This window comes from Equus asinus, chromosome 2 (assembly GCF_041296235.1).
Source record: "Equus asinus isolate D_3611 breed Donkey chromosome 2, EquAss-T2T_v2, whole genome shotgun sequence".
Classification (NCBI taxonomy): Eukaryota; Metazoa; Chordata; class Mammalia; order Perissodactyla; family Equidae; genus Equus; species Equus asinus.
In genome coordinates this window covers 134,940,249-134,960,764 of record NC_091791.1, presented here as the reverse complement: position 1 = coordinate 134,960,764, position 20,516 = coordinate 134,940,249, and the positions used below count along the sequence as shown (strand labels likewise).

General features: G+C 37.2%; 1 protein-coding gene across 14 annotated transcripts in view; it reads right to left on the bottom strand.

The window, feature by feature from the left end:
• Nucleotides 1-20,516, bottom strand: part of CSNK1G1 (casein kinase 1 gamma 1) — a 195,632-nt gene that overhangs the window by 154,449 nt on the left and 20,667 nt on the right. Inside the window, exon 1 of one of the 14 annotated variants that reach the window (XM_070500158.1) lies at nucleotides 6,728-7,036. The exons of the other annotated variants lie outside the window; for them this stretch is intronic. The gene's annotated coding sequence lies outside the window, so the exon portion shown is untranslated. Of the gene's footprint in view, nucleotides 1-6,727; nucleotides 7,037-20,516 lie in introns of those variants that run through there. 14 annotated transcript variants of the gene reach the window in all.

Sequence of the window (20,516 nt, the reverse complement as noted above, 5' to 3'; positions counted from 1 at the left end):
GGCAATGTACTCTCTGATACAGTGGTTCTCAAAGTATGGTCCCCAGGTCAGCAGCAGCATCACCAGGTGGGAATTTGCTAAAATGGAAATTTGGGGGCCCTGCCCCAGATCCACTGAATCAGAAACTCTGGAGGTAGGGCCCAGCAGTCTGTGTTTTAACAAACCCTCCAGATGAATCTGACACATGCTAAAGTTTTAGAACTACTGATCTATTCTGATTAAGGAACTGTAATTATGTTATTAAGGTTAAAGTAAAGGAAGCATGAGGAGGCAGTAGTGCCTACTGACAACTGTCAGAGGTCAAACTACACAAGGTTTTGTATGCTAACATTAGGTCCTGAAAGACACTGACAGTTCCCAACTTCTGAGGCTCTTTTCCTCTCAATTATCACGGCCCTCAACAACTAGAAAATACACATTCTTTTCAAGGTCTCACAGAATATTTATGAAACTTGACTATGTGCTATGCCCAAGAACCACCAAGCTTCATCCACAAATTTTGATGTTATATTTTCATTATCACTGAGCTTTAAGCTATTGGGGTTTTAAAATTATTTATTTCTTTTTATAATCTTTATTTTTATTTTATTTTTTTATTTTTCCTTCTTCTCCCCAAAGCCCTCAAGTACATAGTTGTGGATTCTAGTTGTAGATCCTTCTGGCTGTGCCATGTGGTACACCGCCTCAGCATGGCCTGATGAGCAATGCCATGTCTGCACCCAGGAGCCAAACCGGTGAAACCTGGGCCACCAAAGTGGAGTGTGCGAACTTAAAGACTTAGCCACGGGGCCAGCCCGAGAGCTTTAAGTTATTATTAAACCTCCACCATAATTTCTTCTGCAACCTCAGAGTTATTTAGAAGTGTTTTTTTTAAATTTTCAAACATTTTAAGTTACCTTTTTAAAAACAGAGTCCCACTTCAGCTTGCAGTGTTATCAGAGAAGGTAGTCTGTATGACACACGTTCTTGAAATATACGGAGATTTTCAGGGGCACTTTTTTTTTTATTAATGTTATGATAGATTACAACCTTGTGAGATTTCAGTTGTACATTATTGTTAGTCATGTTGTGGGTACACCTCTTCCTCCTTTGTGCCCTCCCCCCATCCCCCCTTTTCCCTGGTAACCACCGATCAGATCTCCTTGTCAATATGTTAACTTCCACCTATGACTGGAGTCATATAGAGTTCGTCTTTCTCTGACTGGCTTATTTCGCTTAACATAATACCCTCGAGGTCCATCCACGTTGCTGCGAATGGGCCAATTTTGTCTTTTTTTATGGCTGAGTAGTATTCCATTGTGTATATATAACATATCTTCTTTATCCAATCATCAGTTTCTGGGCATGTAGGTTGGTTCCACGTCTTGGCTATTGTAAATAATGCTGCCATGAACATAGGGGTGCAACGGACTCTTGGGATTTCTGATTTCAGGTTCTTAGGATAGATACCCAGTAATGGGATGGGTGGGTCATAGGGTATTTCTATTTTTAACTTTTTGAGGAATCTCCATACTGTTTTCCATAGTGGCTGTTCCAGTTTGCATTCCCACCAACAGTGTATGAGGGTTCCTTTTTCTCCACAACCTCTCCAACATTTGTCGCTCTTGGTTTTGGATGTTTTTGCCAATCTAACGGGTGTAAGGTGATATCTTAGTGTAGTTTTGATTTGCATTTCCCTGATGATTAGCCATGATGAACATCTTTTCATGTGTCTATTGGCCATATTTATATCTTCTTTTGAGAAATGTCTGTTCATGTCCTCTGCCCATTTTTTGATCGGGTTGTTTGTTTTTTTGTTGTTAATTCAGGGGCACTTTTTAAGGTTGAGTAATTATTTGTTTCATTACCAGAAATTGTGGATTCCACAAAGTACTAATATATGCATAAAGTAGCAACTCTATGGTACTGATTCTTTAAAATTTGAATACAAAGTTCTTTATTTATCCAGTTACTCAAGCTTGTTCATTGTGTTAAGTCTTCTGTCTCCTTACTAAATTTTTTGTTTTTGTGTTACAACTGTTAATATGGTGAATTTGTATTTCTCCTTGTAGTTGTTATTTTTGGTCTATGCATGTTGAACTTGTGTTACTTGGTACAAATAACATTACAATTCCAGTATCTTCCTGCTAAGAAGAACCTTTTATTATTATATGATGTAGCAGAGACTACTGGTGGCCTCCCCCAATGTTGAGTTTTTCCTCTTTCCTCAGTAAGAAAAATCCAATTTTATTCTGGGCAGCAACGTGCTCCCCTAAAACAAATTTCATCACAGCCAGCAGTGAAAGACCAATGAAGCTGCTAGGTGGAACTTCCACGAATCACTTTGAGAGATGGCCTAATAGCTTGCATGAATTCCAGACCCATCCCCTATCCCTCCCTCCTACATGCAATCTGTGCGAGTTGGTGCTCTAAGCAGCCACCATCTTGGACCATAAGGTGGGCAACAAGCTAAAAGACGGTGGTACAGAAACCACTCAGAAAAGCATCCTGAGACCCTGATCATAAAATGAAACCTCCACAATGAGCCTTAGAATGCTAATCTCTATGTGGGAGAAAAACAAATGTCTGTCTTCTGTAAACCACTGTTATTTCCATCTCTACCTAGCAGCAGAAAAGCAATTCTCATCTGAAACATTGATAGTATTTCTAGTAGTGCTCCTTGCCCTGAAGTCTATTTTATTTTACCTATTATTTTTTTTTTTTTTTGAGGAAGATCGGCCCTGAGCCAACATCTGCCACCAATCGTCCGTCCTCTCTTTCTGCTGAGGAAGACTGGCCCTGAGCTAACATCCATGCCCATGTTCCTCTAGTTTATATGTGGGATGCCTGCCACAGCATGGCTTCACAAGTGGTGCGTAGGTCCGCACCTGAGATCTGACCCAGCAAACCCCAGGCCACTGATGCAGGACGTGCAAACTTAACCACTGTGCCAACGGGCTGGCCCCTGAAATCTATTTTATTATTTTAATTACATCAATTTCTTTTGGTTAATATTTTCCCACATATAACACTTTCTACCCTTTTACCTTTGACTTGCTTCTAATATTTTAATCTCTTAAAAATCACATAGTTGTCTTCTGTTTTTACATACAGTCTGACAATCTTTGTCTTTTAACTAGAGCATTTAATTTAAATTCATTATGACTACTGATTTATTTGACCTTATTTCTACCATATCTTTGTCCTACACTTGTTTCTTTCTCCTTTTATTCCACATTATTTGAGGTTCCCCAGTCCCATTCCATGACCTTCTAGTTCAACTTTTATTCTTTCAAGAGCTACTCTAGAAATTTTTAAATGCACGTTTAAAGTTAACTATGTCTTACCCTTCTCTCATCTGTCTACATGTGATTTTTTGATTAGATGTTGTACTAGTTTTCTATTGCTGCTGCAATAAATTACGACAAACTTGGTGGCCTAAAAACCACACGAATCTGTTATCTTACAGTTCTGGAGGTCAGATGTCCAAATTCGGTTTCACTGGGCTAAACCTGAGGTGTTGAAAGGGCTGCATTCCTTGTGGACACTAACGGAGAATTCACAGTCCTTTTCAGCCTCTAGAAACCACCTGTATTCCTCAGCTCCTGGTTCCTCTTTCCATTTTCAAAGCCAAGAATGTAACCAGCTTCAAATCTCTCTCTGGCTCTCCTGCCTACTGTTTTCCCGCCTACTGATAAGGATCCTTGTGATTACATTGGACTTCCTGATAATCTAGGATAATCTCCCCATCTCAAGATCCTTAATTTAATCACATATATGAAGTCCCTTTTGCCATTTAAGGAATGTATTCATGGGTTCTGGGGATTAGGATGTGGACATCCCTGGAGAGCCATTAATCTGTTTACCACAGATGTACAGCAGAACTTTTCAGACTTTCTTCCATGTCTTAACCTTATATTGATATTTTCTCTCTTTTGCTTGCCTGTACAGCATTCCTAATTATTTCTTGAGATCTATCTTCCACTTTACTAATTCTCTTTTCAATCTAATATGTTGTTAAATCTGCCCTTGAATTATTTTAATTATTCCATTTCTTTTTAAAGATTTTTATTTTTCCTTTTTCTCCCCAAAGCCTCCTGGTACATAGTTGTATATTTTTACTTGAGGGTCCTTCCAGTTGTGGCATGTGGGATGCTGCCTCAGCATGGCCTGACGAGCAGTGCCACATCCACGCCCAGGATCCGAATCGGCAAAACCCTGGGCTGCCGAAGCTGAGCACGTGAACTCAACCACACAGCCATGGGGCCGGCCCTAATTATTCTATTTTTTTGCTTCTAGATCCTGTCTAATTATTTTGGACAATCTCCTGTTCCTGAGTCATACTCTCAATTCTCCCATTTGTATCTTTAGATATAGTAAGCACATTTATTTTTATATTCAATATCCAGTAATAACATACCTGATGTCTTTGTGGGTCTGATTTTGGTTTTTTTTTTTTTTGCTCATGGTGACCTATTTCCTCAGGTGCTTTGTGGCTTTTTACTGGGAGCTCATGCTCTCTGGAATACTATCTTTGGTAATTCTTTGAGGGCTTTGAGAGGATATTCCTCCCCAAAAACTTTGGATTCACTTGTGTCTTTGGGCATAATATCAAGCTATAATCACTTAAAATGAGTCTCAGCTTAGAGATTTTTTTTGACATTACACAGATAGTGGGGTGCCAAACCTCTATGAGGGCATGTTTCTAATTATAAATATTCAAGGAAAACTTCTTTCTCCTTCTATTCATAGCCAGGTTGAGAAGAATAAATTTTCTGTCTCCTTGCTAGGGTGATGCTTTCTGCTTCCTCTTTTCCCAGTGGGTATACAGTCTTTTGTAGGTTCTGACTTTAGGAAGGTGGATCTCTGGCCTGACTCCATATAATGCATGGCTTCTAGTCTTTGTCTCCTGAGTCCCATGTGTACCTTTTAAAAACTGAAAATACAAGTCATCTAGAACCAGTAGATGCCCTTAGGGCAGTAGTCATTAGATGCTGGAAAACCTCTCTGAATTTGGGCTCTCTCTTTATCTTACTTTTTTTGCCAGCTCAGCCATGATTCGTCCAAGTTTTATTTTGCTTTGTTTTTATGAATCCATCATTTTTAGGTGTTTAATAATGGGAAGACGTTTGTTTTAAGGACAATTTCTCATATTACTGGAAATAAGTAAATGTACACACCTTTTTTTTTTTTTATGAGGAAGACTGGCCCTGAGCAAACATCTGTTGCCAATCTTCCTCTCTTTGCTTGAGAAAGACTGTCTCTGAGCTAACATCTGTGCCAATCTTCCTCTATTTTATGTGGGATGCTACCATACCACGGCTTGATGAATGGTGCTAGGTCCACGGCCAGGATCTGAACCTGTGAATCCCGGGCTGCCAAAGCAGAGCACATGAACTTAACTACCTCGCCACGAGGCCAGCCCCCACACACCTATTCTTAACTGATAATAAACATAAGATGATGTTACACTGGTGGACCTGAAATTAAACCTTCCTTATACATTTCATTTCCTCCCCCTTCTCCTCCTTCCACCCTTCAAAGTTCCTTTCTAAGGTCTGTCCTTTAACAAATAACTACATATAAGGAATTATTACTTCCTAGTCTTTGCCACCCATTTCCAAGACCCCTAAAACTTTCCCAGTATCCCCAATTTTTAAGATATGACTTTATAGACTGTAAACATGTATTTATGATATTATTACCAAATAATAAAAATTAAGTATACTGGGGCTGGCCCCGTGGCCAAGTGGTTAAGTTTGCGCGCTCTGCTGCAGGCGGCCCAGTGTTTCATCGGTTCGGGTCCTGGGCACGGACATGGTACTGCTCATCAGACCACGCTGGGGCAGTGTCCCACATGCCACAACTAGAAGGACCCACAACGAAGAATATACAACTATGTACCGGGGGGCTTTGGGGAGAAAAAGGAAAAAAATAAAATCTTAAAAAAAATCACAATTAAAAAAAAATTAAGTATACTTATAAACTCAAGTGCAGGTAAGAATGGAAAATAAAAATGATTTATGTGTTAGGATGGTGACATTCTGATTTTCTTTTCATTTTTAATTATTTTCATTATATTACTTACGCAATAAAATGAACACCATTTTAAACTGGCTAGCTTCCTTTTTCCACCCTTGGTTGAAAAGCTATTCCTATAAATGTGCTACTTAATCTTACCAGCCATTCTCTGACGTAACTGTTTCAGGATGTTGGTAAATTTCCACGGGCAGCCAAACTTAAGAAACAGTTACTATAAAGTCTGTCATGCTGCAGTTTTTATTTCAAAGCTACAGAAAGACATCCCAATCTTTGCGACTTTCAGAAATGAGCCAGAAGTATTTTTTATGATCAAAACCAATGCAGTCCCAATACTGCAATCTGCCAATGAAGGGACTCAAGCTGAAATCATCAACCGATGAATGACTACTATTTCAATGCCTCTGTAAAGAAGGAAGTTAGCATGGTTTCACAGCTCAAAGGTGAAGAAAACACATCAACTCACAACAGGGTTCAATGCTAAAGCAATGAACAGAAAATCTAGGGAAATAGTGACCTCTAATTATGTCTCAATTTCTTTACAGGTAAAATAAGAATGACTACCACAGAAACACAAGAAAACTAATCAGAGATGTGGGGCAACCCACAGAGTGCTCTTACTCTCCATCCCTGTTCTTCCTGTAAACAGCTTCAAATCAGGAGAAGGGAAGTATGTAGGGAAAATGAGTCGAAAAAAGACAACCATTACCTGTAGACGGAACTCTCCTCAGGTCCACACAGAGGGCCAAGGAGTTTCTCCTGTTTTTGCACCTCCATACCAAAAAGAATTCTGAAAAGCACTTGAATTTATTCTGGCTTGTTTATATTTATTACACTTGCAGACAGACCCAGAAACGTCTTTCCCTCCTATGACTTCATACTGAATTAACAAAAATCCATTGAGTCTTCTGGGTCAATCTGCAGTAGTAGTCTCTGACTGGGAAACAGCCTCTCAACTGAAAACACTAAAAAGATAATGTTTCAGAGAAGTAGAGGAGGAAACAGCCTCCTCTCGCCTCAAAGGAGAAAAAGTGCTGCTAACTGTGTTCAATACCATCACACTAAAATAAGAGACATGCATATCAGTTTCACTTTGAAATATTAAAAGCAATGACTAAAAAGGGTGTTTCTTCTTTAAAACCAAGAAAAAGCACAACAGGAAAAGAAACATCTGGTAGGCCCACTAAAAAAGAAACAAACAAAACAACACCCCAAATTCCATATTTTAGCACTGCTTTGTGAAGCATTAATTAAAACCAACCCTCCTCTAGTAGCTTGCTCAGAAGTCAAACATACACCTGCCCACAGGATTCCCACGAGCCTGGACCAAATTCAATTACCAAGGCAGTGTGGTGAAACACAAAATTTTGCACATTGGCTGCATAAAAAGTCTGAGCCTAAAACAATGCTTTATAATTCTAGAACAGGAAAAATGCGGTTACTCAAAAGATAACTGGGTTTCACTTCCCCCTTTTCCTTTTATACTTCTTGTTAATAACCATAAATCACTTCAATAATTACATAAAATCTTCACTCTTAAAGACTAAAGGACAATATCTGATAATTACAAAATGCCTACGGGAAACGTGACATTAAAATAGGAAGTAAAAAATTTTCTTTTAATGAATATTCTAAGAATAAAATTATCAGCGTAAGATCTTCAGATTAATCGTTTTCTCTTCCCAAATTATCACTCATACCTAGCTAACGTTTCTAACCCTTTTCTTAATTAGCCTTTACCCTGTTCCACCTTCGAATCTATACATGCTTCTACCAATTACAATTCTAACCAAATACTTCTAAAGAATATACTGCAGGTATATGCACCAAACTGTATCTGTGCACAGATTTAAATATCTTGAAGTATAATAATCCCATATTAGTCTAATCATTAGGATATGTCTTAAATTGATGAATTTGCTAGAAAATTAAAGTTTATCCTTTTAAACCCTAAAACTAAGTGTAAGACATACATACTTTATAACTAAATAGAATCCACTATAAAAATAAATATAAAATAAATTAACCAATTGTTCTTAATTCAATGAGAAAAAGAAATGAGACATAAATGCTGGAAAGGAAGAGAAACAGGGAAGAGAGAATGTTTTACAGCATATTCTTACACATGGATGCTAGGCAGCCAAACACATGATACTATGCAAATACATAATGCTCCTCTTTGATGACTGAAAACCACCACTATGTTTTTCTAAGAAAAATTACATTATCAAGCCATAATGAAGAATGTAAGACCAAATGCTACTATACTAAACAGCCCGAGGCTACTAAACTTTAAGACTATAATTTTTTCTTTATATTGTATCAAAAGTCACTTCCTGACAGTTGGTGTGTTCAGCTCCAGCAGTACTTTCCTTTCCTGGTTTATAATGGGCCTCCTTTAACTTGCTATGAGCTACAAGCAAATCTGTTAGGAAAGTTAGGTGTCTTAGTGAAGTCAGATTATGCTCCTGGAAGCTTCAGGAGTATACTCTTAAGAAAAGTACATGAGTTTTAGGACTCAGACTTTTAGAATACACACTTCCAAGCCTACACTCAATTCTCAGTTGTGTACATATGAAGTCTCAAAGGGACATAAACTACAAGAGTTCACATGGGTGTAAAACTATGGTTGGATAAAAAGAGCCACTTTGGGGCTGGCCCTGTGGCCCAGTGGTTAAGTTCACGCACTCCACTTAGCGGCCCAGGGTTTCGCTGGTTTGGATCCTGGGTGCAGACACTGCACTGCTCATCGGGCCATGCTGAGGAGGTGTCCCGCACGCCATGGCTGGAAGGACCCACAACTAAAAATATACACAACTATGTACCAGGGGGATTAGGGGAGAAAAAAGGAAAAATAAAATCTTAAAAAAAAGGGCGACTTCATTTCATAATTATGTCAAATACAGCAGATCTAGGAGCAGTAGGTAGACATGATTTGTGTACTGAAAATGATCACTGCTCCTTAATTAATAAGACGTAGCCTTATGTTTTAGAAAGGGCAGACTAGTTGGAAGATCAGCCCAAATAATGTCTTTCTTACCGTATGAACTGTAATAATTTAAAAACATTTAATGGGACCAGCACCATGGCCGAGTGGTTAAGTTCACACGCTCCACTTCAGAGGCCCAAGGTTTCACCAGTTCGAATCCTGGGTGCAAACATGGCACCACTCATCAAGCCATGCTGAGGCGGCATCCCACATGCCACAACCAGAAGGACCCACAACTAAGAATATACAACTATGTACCAGGGGGCTTTGGGGAGAAAAAGGAAAAAAAAAATAAAATCTTTAAAAACATTTAAAAAAGGAAAAAGAAAGGCTATGTGTTAAAATAGAAACAATAAACCACGTCAATAAAAGACTAATTTCTAATTAAGAGTCCTTTGGGTACATTCCTAATACAAATAAATAGGAAGAGTCTACAATTAAAATGTGAAATGTAGGGACTGGCCCGGTGGTGCAGCGGTTAAGTGCATACATTCCACTTTAGCGGCCCAGGGTTCAACAGCTTTGGATCTCGGGTGTGGACATGGCACTGCTTGGCATGCCATGCTGTGGTAGGCATCTGACATATAAAGTAGAGGAAAATGGGCATGGATGTCAGCTCAGGGCATCTTCCTCAGCGAAAAGAGGAGGATTGGAAGCATTTAGCTGAGGGCTAATCTTCCTCAAAAAAAAAAAAAAAAAAAGAAAAAAAGTGAAATAGAAAGGCCTTTAAAGCAACTTGCTCATTGTTAGGGTAGTCAGTGCCTCCATGATTCCGATTCCACCAATAATTTTCTTAGCAAACTATCTTTTCTATAGATGTTTTTCAGGCACGGGTGGAGATGATTTTTAGTAGCTATAACCCAACAAACCTTCAGGGCCACATAATACTTGCACCACATCAAAAGTCAAAGTAGACTTGTCAGCACTCTACCAAGTCTTATACACATGACAATGTAAACTAGAAAAACCAGGTCCTAGGGCCAGCCCGCTGGCACAGCACTTAAGTTCGCAAGTTCCACTTCAATGGCCTGGGATTCGGCAGTTCAGATCCCGGGTGTGGACCTATGCACCACTTATCAAGCCGTGCTGGGGCAGGTGTCCCACATATAAAGTAGAGGAAGATGGGCATGGATGTTAGCTCAGGGCCCGTCTTCCTCAGCAACAAGAGGAGGATTAGTGGCAGATGTTAGCTCAGGGCTAATCTTCCTCAAAAAAGAAAAAAAGAAAAAGAAAAAGCAGGTCCTTTGCAATTTTCATCACCATCTAACATTTCAGAAATTAATACAACAGTGATGTGTCTCAAACTGTACTAATTAATTTTTACATAAATTCCATTTAATTCTACTTGTTACTTTACATTTAGTTACCAAACAAAAATGATATCCAAAGGCTGCACAGGACTATGTTGTATTATACACATTAAAGATGTCATACAAAAATAACACTTTTCATCTATAAAATTGTCAAAGATGAAAGAAAATCATGACGCCCAACATTGGCCAACTCCAGAGAAACACTTCCATGACTTGCTGAGGGGGCTGTACCACCTCTACAGAAAATGTTCATTTATCAAGACCAAAGGAAGAAATAATAATGTACATATATTAAACCGTAAGGAAAGAAGTTTCCTAAGGAAATAATCAAAATATTTAAGAAGTTATAGCAGAAAATATCTGAAATAACCTAAAAACCAACAACAGAGATGTAGTTAAATAATTTGTGTGTTATATAGCTGTTAAGTAACTATCTGATAACATGAAATAATTTTCTCAATGTTAACTGAAAAGAGGATACTAAATCATATAATTCAAATTTTATTTAAAAAATATACTTTTTATATATCACAAATAATCATAGAAAAAATGGAAAAGAAAGTTTAATTGGGGGGCTGGCCCAGTGGCACAGCGGTTAAGTTCACACGTTCCGCTTCTCAGCGGCCCGGGGTTCGCCATTTCGGATCCTGGGTGCGGACATGGCACCACTTGGCATGCCATGCTGTGGCAGGCGTCCCACATAGAAAGTAGAGGAAGATGGGCACAGATGTTAGCTCAGGGCCAGGCTTCCTCAGCAAAATGAGGAGGACTGGCAGTAGTTAGCTCAGGGCTAATCTTCCTCAAAAAGAAAAAAAAGAAAGAAAGTTTAATTGCTAATAATGATTACTCTCTAGGAGGTAGTACATGTTTTTATTTTGTTCTTTATAACTGTCGCATATTGTTCAAATTTCTTTTACAATACTCACACATAAAATAATCACATAGGGCCAGCCTGGTGTCATAGTGGTTAAATTCAAGTACTCTGCTTTGGCGGCCTGGGGTTCACAGGTTTGGATTGCCGGCATGGACCTACACATCGCTCATCAAGCCATGCTGTGGAGGCATCCACGTACAAAATAGGGGAAGATCGGCACAGATGTTAGCTCAGGGTAAATCTTCCTCATCAAACAAATAAACAAATACATCATCATAAATTATTTGGGAAAAAACAAAAATCAAACCAAAGATCTTGTTCCCATCTCTAAAATAGTGATAAAAACTGAGATACTAAGAAAAAAAGTATTTTTAAATAGGAAAATAATAAATAGTACACATTATATTTTATGACAAGAGAATTGAAAAAACGTATATAAAGAAATAGAATTTAAAGAAATGCACACCAAACTGCTAAATTTTTCAATGGAGATAAAATTACAAGCACTTATACCTTGTTAAAAATTTGCAAAATATTGGAAATTTCTATAATGACTGTTTTACCTTTCTAAACAGCTGACCTTAATAAAGAGTCTTACAAATGCCATTGAAATAAAAAATGACATTTGCAAGGAAACATTAACGTAAGAGTTTAATGAAACTGCCACCATAAAAACAAGTAGTTACTGGTTAGAAGTACACATCATGTCAAAGTTAAGACTTTATTTATTACACCTTATGATATTGCAATTAAATTACATTAGATTCACAATGTTTTAGAACTAGCAATCATATGTATGCTAAAGTTACATATACTATAGTCCTTGAAAAAGTACTTTAAGTTCTATAATGACCTGCTTTCAACAAAGATATTTCATTATTTACACACCAAAACACATGTGAACAGCACATATTACTTCTTTCTGGGCACATCACCGACTATTTTCAACTCAAACCAAGGTCTGAGGTCTCTGGTCACTCTAGTCAAAGACAAAATTAAATTCTCTGAACACTGGGAGTTGGTGCTGAGGATGTGAGGCATCCTCCAAAAGAGGAAGAGTGAACTCAGAATCATGGCAGAGTGAGTTGTTCCCTTTGTCTCGCCCCTGTAAGTTACAACTAAATGGACATTCATTAACCAGAAGAGGATTGCTCGCACAGCACAAAACGTCTGAGAGACCCAGAGAGCCATGCACCTGAAGGTAGGTGGACTGGATCCCTAGGAGGCAATAGAACTAGGTGAGTGCACATCACATTAATGAATATATGTGCACCTAACACAGGATCACCAAAGTATATCAACAACTATTAACAGATCTAAAGAGAGAAATCGACAGCAATACAATAACAGTAGGAGACCTCAACACCCCACTTACATCAACGTATAGATCATCCAGACAGAAAGTCCACAAGGAAACAACATCCTTAAATGAAATACTAGACCAGATGGACTTCATAGATATATGTATATAGAACATTCCATCCAGAAACAGCACAATACACATTCTTCTCAAGTGCACATGGAACATTCTCAAAGATAGGCCATATGATGGGAAACAAGGCAGGCCTCAATAAATTTAAGAAGACTGAAATCACATCAAGCAGCTTTTCTGAACACAATGCTATGAAACTAGAAATCAACTACAAGAAAAAAGCTGGGAAAGTCACAAGTATGTGAACACTAAGTAACATGCTACTGAACGACTGGATCAATGAAGAAATCAAAGGAAAAATTAAAAAACACCTGAAGACAAATGAAAATGAAAACAGAACATACCAACTCTTATGGGATGCAGCAAAAGCAATGGGAAGAGGAAAATGTATAGCAATACAGGCTTACCTCAACAGGAAGAAAAATCTCAAATAAGTAACCTTAAACTACACCTAACAGAACTAGAAAAAGAAGAAAGCCCAAAGTCAGCAGAAGGAGGTAAATAATAAAAATTACAGAAGAAATACATGAAATAGAGACTAAAAAAACAATAGAAAAGACCGATGAAACTATGAGCTGGTTCTTTGAGAACATAAACAAAATTGAAAAACCCTTAGCCAGACTCAGTAAGAAGAAAAGAAGGGTCAAATAAACAAAATTAAAAACAAAAGAGGAGAAACTAAAATGGATACCACAGAAATGCAAAGAATTATAAGAGAATACTATGAAACACCATTTGCCAACCAATTGGACAACCCAGAAGAAACGGATAAATTCTTAGACTCATACAGCTTCCCAAAACTGAATCAGGAAGAAATAGAGAATCTGAATACACCAATCACAAGTAAAGAGAGTGAAACAGTAATCAAAAACCTCACCCAAAACAAAAGTCCAGGATCACATGGCTTCTCTGGAGAATTCTATCAAACATTCAAAGAAGGTTTAATAACTATCCTTCTCAAAGTATTCCAAAAAACTGAAGATGACGGAACACTTCCTAACTCATTATATGAGGCAAACGTCATGCTGGTAGCAAAATGAGACAAGGACAACATAAAGAAGAAAAATTACAGGTCACTATTGCTGATGAACACAGATGCAAAAGTACTCAGCAAAATACTGGCAAACTGAATTCAGGAAAACATTAAAAGGATCATACATCTTGATCAAGTGGGATTTATAGCAGGCACACAGGGATGGTTCAACACCCACAAATCAATCAGTATGATACACCACATTAACAAAATGAGGAATAGAAATCACATGATCATTGCAATAGATGCAGAGAAAGAATTTGACAAGATTCAGCATGCATTTATAATAACAACTCTCAATAAAATGGGCATAGAAGGAAAGTACCTCAACATAAGAAAGGCCATATGTGACAAACCCACAGCCAACATCAGACTCAATGGTGAAAAACTGAAAGCCATCACTCTGAGAACAGCAACAAGGCAAGGGTGCAAACTCTCACCACTCCTATTCAACATAGTAGTGGTGGATTTGGTCAGAGCAATTAGGCAGGAAAAAAGAAACAGAAGGTATCCAAGTTGGAAAGGAAGAGGTAAAATTCTCACTGTTCACAGACACGATTCTATATATAGAAAACCCTAAAGAATCCACCAGAATGCTATTAAAAATAATCAAGTATAGCAAAATTGCAGGGAACAAAATCAACTTACAAAAACCAGTTACATTTCTATACACTAAGAATGAACTAGCAGAAAGAGAATACAAGTCCATTTACAATCGCAATAAAAAGAACAAAATATCTAGAAATAAGTTTAACCAAGGAGGTGAAAGACCTAATCAAAGAAAACTATAAGACATTACTGAAAGCAGTCAATGATGACATAAAGAAATGGGAAACTATGCCTTGCTCATGGATTGGAAGAATTAACATATTTAAAATTTCTACATTACCTAAAGCAATCTGCAGATTCAATGCAATCCCAATCAGAATCCCAATGACATTCTTCAAAGAAATAAAACAAAGAATTCTAAAATTTATATGGAACAGCAAAAGACCCTGAATAGTCAAAGCAATCCTGAGAAAAAGGAACAAAGCTGGAGGCATCACAATCTCTGACTTCAAAATATACTACAAAGCTATAGCAATCAAAACAGCATGGTACTCGCACCAAAACAGACACACGGATCAATGGAACAGAAGTGAGAGTCCAGAAATAAAACCACATGTGTATGGACAGCTAATCTTCAAGAAAGGCACCAAGAGCATAAAATGGAGAAAAGAAAGTCTCTTCTGTAAATGGTGCTGGGAAAACTGGACAGCCACATGCAAAAGAATGAAAGTAGACCCTCGTCTTACACCATATACAAAAATTAACTCGAAATGGACTAAAGACTTGAATGGAGACCTGAAACCATAAAACTGCTAAAAGAAAACATAGGCCATAAACTCTGACACCAGTCTTAGTAGCAACTTTTCGAATACCATGTTTTCTCAGGCAAGGGAAAAAAAGAAAGACAAAAGCTATTACATCAGACAAAAAAAGCATCTGCAAGGCAGAGGAAACTATGAAAAGATAGAAAGACAACCCACCAACTGGGGGAAAATATTTGTAAATCATATATCCAACAAGGGGTTCATTTACAAAATATATAAAGAACTCATACAACTCCACAACAAAAGCAACCTTATCAAAAAGTGGGCAGAGGATATAAAGAGACATTTTTTCCAAAGAATATATACAATGGCCAACAGACACATGAAACATGTTCAACATCACTAATTATTAGGGAAATGCAAATCAAAACTACAATAAGATATCACCTTACACTGTCAGAACGGCTATAATTAACAAGACAAAAAATAACAAGTGTTGGAGAGAACGTGGAGAAAAGGGAACCCTCATACACTGGCTGGTGGGAATGCAAACGTTGCAGCCACTATGGAAAACAGTATGGAGATTTTTCAAAAAATTAAAAATACAAATACCATATGATCCAGCTATCTCACTACTGGGTATTTATTCAAAGGACATGAAATCAAAAATACAAAGAGATCCATACACCCTTATCCTCACTGCAGCATTATTCACAATAGCCAAGATGTGGAATCAACCCAAGCGTCTGTCAACTGATGAATGGATAAAGATATAGTGTATGTGTGTATATATATATATATGTAATATATATGTACACAATGGACTACTACACAGCCATAAAAAAAGACAAAATCATCTCATTCGCAACAACATGGATGGACCTGGAGGGTATTATTTTAAATGAATAAAGTCAGACAGAGAAAGACAAACACCATATGACTTCACATGGTATGTGAATTCCAACATTTGTATAGTGATTCAGAGAAACTAGAGGATTGGTCATGAGCACAATACAGTCTACAGAAGCTGATATATAATAACTTACAGCAGAAATTACACGTTATAAATCAATATGACCTCAACAAAATTTTTAAAGAAAGAAAATAAATTCTCCCAATCCTATAATTGGTCATCCTGCATAACAATGTGGAGAATCAATTCCATTTCATTATTAAAGATTAAGTGGACTCAATGTTTAGCTCCCCCCAAATAAAGAACACTTGATGATTCTGAATAACCAACTCAACACACCTTAATACATTTTAGTACCAAAAGAAAACCAAAGGCACACGCTCTTGTGTACAGGGACGAATGCCTCAAATGGAGGAACTGAGTGTAAGAACTGAAGTAAGGGCTAGAAATTGTGGATTCTGATCATAAATAAGCCAGTCACCCAAGGTAACAGTTATTATTTCAAATTTCTCAGCCATAAAGTTAGACTTATTAAAAAATAAGTCATTAAAGCTTTGAAAAAAAGAATTAAAACAAATTTTTTAACCAAAGAAAAAGAATTCATTGTCGAAACCAGGGTGTACATAAAGACAAATCCCAAATCCCAATGGCCTTGAAATTAGTACCGTTAAGTGGGGCAACTCAGAAAGATTTAAAGTATGTTTAGTAACCAGAGGAGGTTATTTTAATATCAAAGATGTAAACCTTAGTTTAATCATAGCTGAGTACAAAAAGAGAGTTATGCTGTTAGTACTGTCCTAACAAGAAGGGTACATACAATACAGCCTTGCCCATGAAATGATTAAAAGTGTGCAGTTCAAAAACAAGGATAACGGTTAACCATATATACAATAAAAATAGAATATGTTATTTACTATTAATCATTTATTGATTAAAATATATTAACTCAAAATACATTTAGGTATATTAAATACAGAAATACAGTAAAAAATGTGGACGTACTACATGAAACAATTTACATTTAATCATTCTCAAATATTTGTATAGTAAATACATAACTCCTACTTTAACCATGTTAGTCCTAGTCCTTCCTTACTTCATTCAACAATCATCTTGGTTATGTGCTTGTTTTTTAGATTTTAGCATTTTTATCTTTTCTTATCTGAAAAAGCAATACTGCTGACATTCTTCATTTGTTAAGTTAAAACTAAGATGAAATTATGTTTCCAGTTTTTAAAACTTATGACACTGAAGTTAATGATAAGAAAAATGATGAAAGTGTTTAACAGCAAGATTTTGGAATTACTATATGAAAAGAGCTTGCGGGGTAGGGGGTGTGTGCAGTGGGTGGGTTATACTTCAATTTCTGGAAATACAGCGAATTGAAAAGAGAAATTGACAGTTCTACATTAATAGTTGGAGGCTTCAACACTCCACTTTCAATAAGAAAACAAAGCAGACAGAAGATCAATAAGGAAATAGAGTACTTGCACAACACTATAAACCAACTAGACCTAACAGACATATATAGAACACTCCACACAACAAACAGAATACATATTTTTCTCAAGTGTACATGGAACATTCTCCAGCAGAGATAATATGTTAGGCCACAAAACAAATCTCAATAATTTTAAAAGACTGAAATCACACAAAGTATCTTTTATAATGGAATGAAACTAGATATCAATTAACAGAAGAAAAACTGGAAAACTCACAAATAGGTAAAAACTGAAAAACATACTCTTAGACAACCAGCCGTTCAAAGAAGAAATCACGGGACTGGCCCTGTGACCCAGTAGTTAAGTTCACGCACTCCGCTTAGGAGGCCCAGAGTTTCCCTGGTTCTGACCCTGGGCACAGACCTAGCACCGCTCATCAAGCCATGCTGAGGCAGCGTCCCACACAGCACAACCAGAAGGACCTACAACTAGAATATACGACTATGTACTGGGGGGCTTCGGGGAGAAGAAGAAGGAAAAAAAACAAAAGATGGTTCTTCGAAAAGATCAATGAAAATTAACAAACTTTTAGCTAGACTGACCAAGAAAAAAAAGACAGACGACTCAAATTACTAAATTCAGAGATGAAAGTGGGGACAATTCTACAGACCTTAAAAATAAAAAGAGACTACTATGAACAATTGTATACCAACAAATCAGAGAACCCAGATGAAATGTACATGGTCCTATAAACACATACAGTTACCAAAACGATTGCAGAAGAAATAGAAAATCTCAACAGACCTTCAACAAGAGACTGACTCAATATTCAAAAGTTCCCCCAAAAGAAAAGCCCAGGGGGGCTGGCCCCGTGGCCGAGTGGTTAAGTTCGCGCGCTCCGCTGCAGGCGGCCCAGTGTTTCGTTGGTTCGAATCCTGGGCGCGGACATGGCACTGCTCATCAAACCGCGCTGAGGCAGCGTCCCACATGCTACAACTAGGACCCACAACGAAGAATATACAACTATGTACTGGGGGGCTTTGGGGAGAAAAAGGAAAAATAAAATCTTTAAAAAAAAAAAAAAAAAAAAAAAAAGAAAAGCCCAGGACTGCTTGGCTTCACTGGTAGATTCTACCAAACATTTAAAGAATAATTAATCCTTTTCAAACTCTCCCCAAATCCAGAAAAGGATAGAACATTCATTCTATGAAGCCAGGATTACCTTGATGCCAAAACCAGGTAAAATATCACAAGAAAAGAAAATTATGGATTAATATCCTTTACAAATACAGATATAAAAGTCCTCAACAAAATACCAGCAAACCCAATCCAAAAGCATATTAAGAGGATCACACATTATGACAAATTGAGATTTACACTAGGTAGGTAAACTAGGAAAATAAAAACATAATATGGCACATTAGCAGAATGAAGAAAAACCATACGATCATCTTTACCAATTCAAAAAAAAAAATTTGACAAAACCCAACACTCTATCATGATAAAAACACTCAAATTATAGGGGGCTGGCCCAGTGGCGCAGCGGTTAAGTTCGCACATTCTGCTTCTCAGTGGCCCGGGTTTCGCTGGTTCGGATAGTGGGTGCGGACATAGCACCGCTTGGCACGCCATGCTGTGGTAGGCGTCCCACGTATAAAGTAGAGGAAGATGGGTACGGATGTTAGCTCAGCACCAGGCTTCCTCAGCAAAAAGAGGAGGACTGGCAGTAGTTAGCTCAAGGCTAATCTTCCTCAAAAAAACAAACAAACAAACAAAAACAAACTATAAACATAAAAGAACTTCTTCAACATGATAAAGGGATTTTATGAAAAGTTCGCAGCATACTCTATGGTGAAAGACTGAAAGCTTTCCCTCTGAAATCAGGAATAAGACCAGGATGCTCTGGTTTGCCTCTTCTATCCAACACCACACTGGAAATTCTAGCCAGAGCAATTAGGCAAAAAAAAAAAAAAAAAGCCATGTACACTGGAAAACAGAATCAAATTCTCTCTATTCACAGATAATATGATCTCACATATGGAAAATCTAACGACTACACACTCAAACATTATTAGTAAAAGTTATTATTAATAAATCAGCACAAAAAATCAGTTGTATTTCTGTACACTGTCAATGATCAATCTGAAAGCAAAATTAAGAAAACAATTCCATTTATAATAGCATCAAAAAGTATAATATACTTAGCAATAAATTTATATAAAGAGGTGTAAAATTGTACACTGAAAACTAGAAAACATTGCTGAAACAAATGAAAGAAGACCAAAATAAATGGAAAGACATTCCATTAGAAGACTTAATATTGTTAAAATGGCAATACAATTCAAAGCGACCTACAGATGAAATGAACTCCCTGGCAAAATCTCAATGGCCTTTTTTGCAGAAATGGAAAAGCTGCTCCTAAAATTCACACAGATATTATCAATCTCTGCTCTGAGGTGTATAAATCATGGAAGTCGGGTCATGTCCTCACAACAAGAAAACTAAAAAACAAGAACTCTTCTTTCATCCCTCAGAGAATTGAGGTCACAGGGTAAATCACAGCCCTGAAAACTGGAGAGAGAAAGATAGGGAGAATCATGGCTTACTGGAAGCAAAAGCCCAAGAGCATAAGCCCATTGCTGGAGATATTATTTCTTTTCATAAACCCTACAAACACGGAGAGAGTAGGATGAAATATTTAAATTGATGACAGAAAAAAAAAAACACCAACACAGAATTCCATAGTCAATGAAATTATCCTTCAATAGCAAAAAGAGAAATAAAGACTTTCTCAGACAAACAGAGGGAATTTCTTGCCAGTAGATCTACCTTGAATGAAATGTCAAAAGTTCTTCAGAGAGAAGACAGATGATATACATGAAAAACTTGGATCCACATAAAGAATATTAGAGAGGGAATAAATGAAGGTTAAATGAAATCTTTTCTTCTTTTTCTTAATTGATCTGATAACTATGGGTCCAAAATAGGAATAGCAACAATTAGGTGATTACAGCTTATGTATAAGTGAAATGAATCACAGAAATGTCATAAGGGACAAGAGGAGGAATTGGAAATCCTGTTATAAGGTATCAGCACAAACCATGAAGCAGTATAATGTTATTTGGAAGTGGACTTAGATTAGTTATAAATGTATAACGCAAACCATAGGGTAACCACTAAAAAAACTTA